Here is a 7,374-nt window from a genome sequence, read left to right as displayed (position 1 = left end):
GGGTCAGGGAAATCTAAACACCAGTGAAATATACATATATATAATGAGGCAATGTAAGTGTGAATGACTCTTCATACTTCATTTAGAGCAGGTTCACTGTGCACTAGTTACCAATTTGTCTGAGTTTTATGAGACAGAATACCTACACACACCACAAACTACATGAGCAGATTCATCGCTTACAGATAGTAAGGAAGGGGCAACAGAAACTTAAGACTCATTGCCAACTGAACTCCCCCAAGACCCAGAAAAGCTGCCCAAGGGGAATGGAATCTTACCTTCATGGTCTCCACACAAACTGCAGCTGAGAGATCCCAAAAGGCAGTCGATCCTGAGCTTTATGCACTGGTGTCACATGAACCATGGGGGAAAAGCCTTGTAATAAATCCTTTTCTAGAGGGAGGCTGGAACAGAGCATGAGGTATTCCATTGAGGTTCTATCTTAGTATGTTGTAGTTCCAGAACATTCTACAATTATTCTTGAGAACAGGAGAGAAGAGGGAGAACTGGACTGGTTCAAGGCCACCTGAAGGAATTTCCAATGTCTCACGATATAAATTCAAAATTAACTATGCTTAAAAAATGAAATCATCATAAGGCTAGAAGATGAAAAATATATAATCATTAAAATGGAAAGGCTTGTTTATGAACCAAAATTAATCACCCCAACAGAAAATATTAATCAAGTATAATTACATATAAACTTAAACCATCAACAAGAAGAACAGCTAAAAGTAAACTAGTAGATCTAAAGTAGAAGATGCAAGAGAACTACATGGCCCAGTGACCAGATACCAGAGAAATCTGAATGATTCAGCATATCTAAATGTAGACAGGTAGCAAAGACCAGGTGGAAAATTATGTTTTCCTATTTTTTTTTTTGAGACAAAGTCCTGGTCTGTCACTCAAGCTGGAGTGCAGTGGCACAGTCATAGCTCACTGAAGCCTCTATCGCCTGGACACAAGCGATCCTCCCATCTCAGCCTCCTGAGTAGCTAGGGTTACAGGCATGTACCACTACACCTGGCTAATTATGTATTTATTTATTTATTTTGGAGAGACGGGGTCTTAATATGTTTCTCAAGCTGGTCTTTAACTCTTGGCCTCAACCAATCCTTTTGCTTTGGCCTCCCAAGGTGCTGGGATCACAGGGGTGAGTCACTGTGCATGGGTGTGCTTTCTACTAGATGCCATTCGAAGATATGCCCACAAAGATGGGCAGTGTGTTAGCCTCCTAGAAGTTAGACTTAAAGCTAGAAATTTGAGGAAGAAAATGCCTGATTGATCAAGATATCCTAGTTTAACTGAGTTAGGCTAAAGGGATTAAGTTTTTGCTTTCAGATAGAATGGAGAATCAACAGTAAATTAAATCCAGCTTTTAATTTTTTTTACATAAGAAGCAACATGAATAGCAAAAAGCACCATAAATAAGGCCATAATGCAAAAATAGATTATTTAATTTTACTATATAAAAATTATAATTGTTGCAAATATACTATTATATTTGATATAAAGATACAAAACACTGAGAAAAAGCATTTGCAATGTGTAGCACATGAAAGGACCAATCTCCTTAAGGTATTCCAGGAGCTCCTAAAAATCAATAAGAATTAGCATGAAAGCTCCTGAAAATCAATAAGAATAAAGACATTCAACCCCCACTTCTCAAAACATAGACAGAGACTAATCATGGAAAATAACTTATGAAAATTCACCCAGCCTTATTATATAAATAACATTCTAATGCCAATATTTAGCAACACATTTTGTTAATGAATCTGTGGGGAGATAGGTGTTCTCAGATATTTCTGGTGGAAGTGTAATAGGACTTTACAAACACCTCGGACAATTAAAATTACAAATGCATAATAATTTGATCTAGCATTTCATTCTAGAAGTTTATTTGCATGAGTGTGAAATGAATATGTTTGCTGCTTTATAATACAGCATTGTTTATAATAGCATATAACAGGGAGCAATTCCATATCCATTAATGAAGGACCAATGAAATAGAATATGGCATATCAATAAAATGTAACAGTATGAAGCTATGTAAAAGTCTGAATAAATGTTTTAGATACTAAAATGGAAATGTTTCTCATGTGAAAATTTTACTACATACTTACCTATATATTTTGCATATTCAAACATGTAGATGTATCACCTATTCAATCACATTTGTAAAAATTAGAGGTTATTATATAATAGCTCTCATATTAAACCAACGAATAGAGAAGTATTCTCTTATTTGAAGATCAGTGAAATAATATGTTTGTTCAACCTCTTTATTACAAAAAAATTCCTGCAAATTAAAACCATATTGTGGTACCATTTTTCATCTATCAGAAATGGAAAATTTCAAAGTTTGACAGTTTACAATGTTGGTGAGGCTCTGAGGAAATAGGCATTCTTGTATGTAGCTGGTCTGCCAACCCTGTGATTTTATTCCTATCAATTTTATTTTTTTCTATCAGAGATTATCTCACACTGTAATAGATGAAAATATCAGCTACTTTCTTTCCCAGAAAGCTCTGCAGCTAACACATGAGCACGGAAACTGGTACAAATAGAACCTAACAGGATAGCTGAGGAGCTGAGACTCCCTTTTTTTAATTTTATTTTTTTACTTTTATTTTTTCTAACAGAAAGGAAGAACACAGAAGGAGAATATTTCCCACTCCATAGGAGGCTTTTGACAGTAGGACTGTAGCAACCATATTGGACCATACTGGGACAAGTTAAAAATGCCTTACATTTCGATTTTGTATTACATGAGATGGTATGTCTGTAACTTTCAGCCACTTTTAGCTGTCTAGTCTGTTATTCGCAGCTGTAAGCATTCTAACTGCTACGCCAATTTATCAGAAAGTAGATCAAATGTAAGAAATGGAGCAACTTCAAGTAATTATTATAACTTTTTCACAGGTTAATAGTAGAAATATAGAGAAGTATAAGGATAGAGAAAGACTGCAGGAAGTAAACATCTCTATTTTCTGTAGATGTGTTTTGCTTAGCTTTAGCAATGATACTCCTTACTTGTGTGGTTTATGTACATATGGTTTTAATATTTAATCACATGAAATTTGTGGGCATAATAAATGTTGATATAGTTTACTGAAAGAATGCAGAATTCAAGAAAATCACTTCTCAATGAACAATGATGATACTGAAGTGAGTCTCTTTTATATGTTTGTTGATTTTATTTGTTTCAGATGTCAGCACCTCTTTGGGATTTGGACTCTTAAAAATTGTGATCATTCAGAATAGAGTCATGCTACTGATATCTCCTAAGTTATTCAGTGATCAGTTATTGACTTATGAAAATTGAATCTATCTATGAGTCTATGCAATTCCTACACAATTATTACTCCCTTATTACTACCACCTACCAAACACAATTTGTTTTTAGGTTTTGAAGTCTATACTCTAAGGTAATACCAGAGAATTTTTTCTCCAAATGAAGTCATATGAACAAGTAGTGGATTGCTAAGGAATTTGTACATAACAAATACATTAATGGAATTTACAAAGAGAAATATAGGTAAAGATTTCTATTAACAATGACTGAATCAATTCAAATCAAAGAGCTGACTCAGATTATTTTACTGGCTGTAAATAACTCTAATTTTTTGCTTATATACAGAAGTATATGTTTATTCTCATTTTCAATGAAAATATTCAGATGCTACTGAAATTGAGAAATTATATCTAAACCAATATCCAATAAAATTTTTAAATTTAGGAGATCTAAAGACTTACTGGTTTCATTATTTTGCTAGTACATCTATGTAAATATCATTTTTCTTATATAAATTTATTTTTGTACTTACTATGTTATTATAAATTTCTCCCAAACCTTATAAAATCTAGATGAAATTGCAACCATTCTACTTGCAACAGAAATAGCAGCTAAGAAATTATAAAACCTCTGCCAGGAGCAGTGGCTCACACCTGTAATCCCTGCACTTTGGGAGGCTGAGGTGGGTGGATCGCCTGAGGTCAGGAGATCGGGACCAGCCTGACCAGCCTGGTGAAAATCCACCTCTACAAAAAATACAAAAATTAGCCTGGTGTGGTGACTGGTGCCTGTAATCCCAGCTACTCGGGAGGCTGAGGCAGGAAAATCACTTGAACCTGGGAGGCAAAGGTTGCAGAGAGCTGAGATGGCACTACTGCACTCCAGCCTGGGCAATAGCGTGAGACTCCATGTCAAAAATAAATAAATAAATAAAATAATAATAATAATAACAAATCCCCAAAAGTATTTAGGATTTTATTTTCCAGAACTGCATGATCATGTAATATAGAATTTAGTGACTAACAAACATTTAGTTAAACATTAAATTCTAAGTTAGCTATTCAAAATGTTTTACTCTATTGTTTATAATGATTTATCTCCTTTTTCTTAAGTATTTTAACCAGTGTGAGATGTATATTGCTTCTTCAGCTGGAACAGGAAAAAATATGTATAGCAAGTTTGGCTGATTTTCTATGACTTAAGGAAACTGAAATTACACGTTGTTTCCAGGAGTCATCTGAGGTTGACAGACATGTTATGAAAGGAGGAGGAAAATGACTAGGGCACAGGAAGAGAGAGCTGAGATTATCTGAGCAATGCATGGTCATATCTTGGTGGGGGGGGGGTGGAAATAACAAAGAAGAATAATGTAGATTCCTTGGAATAATTCTTGGTAATACTGGGGGTGGTGGCCCCCATATTTCATCACATGTCACAAAGCAAAACTTCCTGAAAAAATTCTTGAACATGTCTTACTCATTACAGCTTTTATTTTCTAAAGCAGGTGACATTCATCTTGTTCTCCTTCTATTCCTGTCCCTAAGGATTTTTCTTTAGTCTTCCTCTACCAACATCCCTTTCTTTCCCCTTTCATCCTCTCCTTATTTTTGCTTTTCTATCCTAGGAAGGAAAAAATGGCTTAGCCATGAGTCCAATTTAGACAAGGCATTTCTTCTAACATGGCTCTTGAAAGAGTGTGTACTTCTTGGGGGATGGGGAAAATCTCAATGCTTCCTGCTACATATGTCTTGCATATGTCTGAATTATAAGACATGTAAGATATATGTCTTATACATGTCTAATCTGTATTGCATGCATACTATGGACCTAACACTGATTTGACAGTGATAATGCACAGATATCTACACATACACACATAAATACATACATGTACATATACACAAACACACACACACACACGTATATATATGTGTATATATCATTTCCTCACTAAATTTCTGATTGGACTATCATTTTATCCATTAATGTTCATGTGCAAGCACAGATTATATGTTTCTCTGTTTGAGGCTGCTTTCCTCTCACGGATGTTTTGATGAGATATTAAAGTAATTTTGCTGATATTCCACTTAACCATAACCTTCCCACTCACCATATTCTATTGCCTTCTGTGAGTTTCAACTTGTTTCTGCCTCTTGGACTTTATTATGACTCACTTAGATAAGCTTCCAAAAAGAGTTGAATGTAAAGGTACAGAATTCCAGAAACATTTGTTTGAATATCCTTCAAATAAGCTGCTTGCTTCATTCCCAGCTACTCTCATTTTGTGAAGCCCTGTCCATATTCATGATGAGCCTATGTCATGTCCTTTCTCTGTGGCTGCATGCCTGCCCAGATAAACTTTTCACCCATGTAAACATATGCTGGCTTTAAAATCCCAATGGAGGAAAAAGTCAAAGTTGGTTTTCCAAAACTCTTTCCATTCTTTTTTTAAATTTAACAATGTTTACATAAAAAATTTATATATTTACCAGGTAAAACATGATGGGTTAAAGTGTGTGTATATACTAATGGAATGACTATATCTAGTTAATTAACATATTCATTAACTCATATATTTATTTTGTGGTGGAAGGAAATCCTGTCAGTTGTGACATTATGGGTGAACCCAGAGGACATCATGTTAAATGAAAGAAGTCAGGCACAGATAGACAAATATCACATGATCTCACTTATAAGTGGAATATTGAAAAGTTGAACTCATAGAAGCAGAGAGTAGAATGGTGGTTACCGAAGCCCAGGTGCAGGGTGTCTTGGGGAGATACTGGTCAAAGGATACAAAATTTTAATGAGGCAATAGGAGTAAGTTCAAGTGATCTGTTGTACAACATAGTGACTACAGTTAATCACATTTATTTTTACTTATGTTCCTGTTTGTTTAAACATAAAAACATTCCCTTTCGTCCTATTCTTAGCAATAATAAGGAATAATACATCCTATTTCAATGATTTCTCCTTTATCTAAAGGTCATCAATGTTCATTTTCTGTGTTCTATTTGATTTTATCCCAAATGCTCTCTGTCATTTTAAGAGGCAGACTAAGATGTAACTAGCTGCATTTCAGTGTATTATTGTAATGTGATTTATTGTCTTTTATTTCAAGTGTGCCTACCTTTTAAAAGATAAATATCACAGACATTTTTACATCTAATTTTAAACTACTACTGGTATTCACAAGCATTTAACCAAATCTTTTAACTCATTCTGAAACACCGGCTCCCTTCAGATATCATTAAGGAATGTGTGTTCCTATGTTCTTTTTTTCACCTCCGTATACAAAGCAGTATTGTGTTCAGGACTAGCAGGGCACCTTAATAGAATAAAGCTTTGTTTCATTTAACCGACAAGAACAATAGGCTTCCTCAATGCCAACAGGTGTTTTGCTTCTTTCTTTTTTTTTAAATCACTCATCTACTCCAATTAGAAACATTAGGAAAATATGATATATACTATTTTTGGACTCTAAACTTCTTTGTAAGTAAATCTTTATGGTTCCAGTAGTTCATAGAATAACCATAAAGAAACCCCTTTTATTTACCTGACAAATCATTTTTAAGTGAATTTGTGCAGAGACGTGTGTAATTGCGGTATTTCTATCATAAGGACTGGTAATACTGCTAATGAGTATAACAATATTTAGCTCTTTCTAATCATTAGCACTAATGCACTTGAATGGTACATGCATCTCAATATGGAAAGCTGCTCAAATAAGTATCATTTTCTGGCAAAATTGCTTAGAGTAAGTCAGCTTCCTTTCCCAAATAACTTTCTTTTAGTGCTAAGGAGGAAAGGACTCATTAGTAGTCACGGAGCATTCCCTGCCAAGTCATTTCCATTTCCTCAAGGTAGAAAAAGGCCCTGAAAAAAACATTATGGGTAATGATAGACAAGCAACAACAGAACCATGTCTCATGACCCATGGGAGTATGGGAAAGAGAGTATTAAAAAAATCAGGAATCGTTTAAAACAGCTTTATTTGTGCTATATATAGATATATATATGAATATATATATGATTATATATATGAATATATATGATTATATATAAACACATATAAA

This window comes from Mandrillus leucophaeus, unplaced genomic scaffold, assembly GCF_000951045.1.
Source record: "Mandrillus leucophaeus isolate KB7577 unplaced genomic scaffold, Mleu.le_1.0 Scaffold50, whole genome shotgun sequence".
Taxonomy (NCBI): Eukaryota; Metazoa; Chordata; class Mammalia; order Primates; family Cercopithecidae; genus Mandrillus; species Mandrillus leucophaeus.
This window is presented reverse-complemented; position numbering follows the sequence as displayed.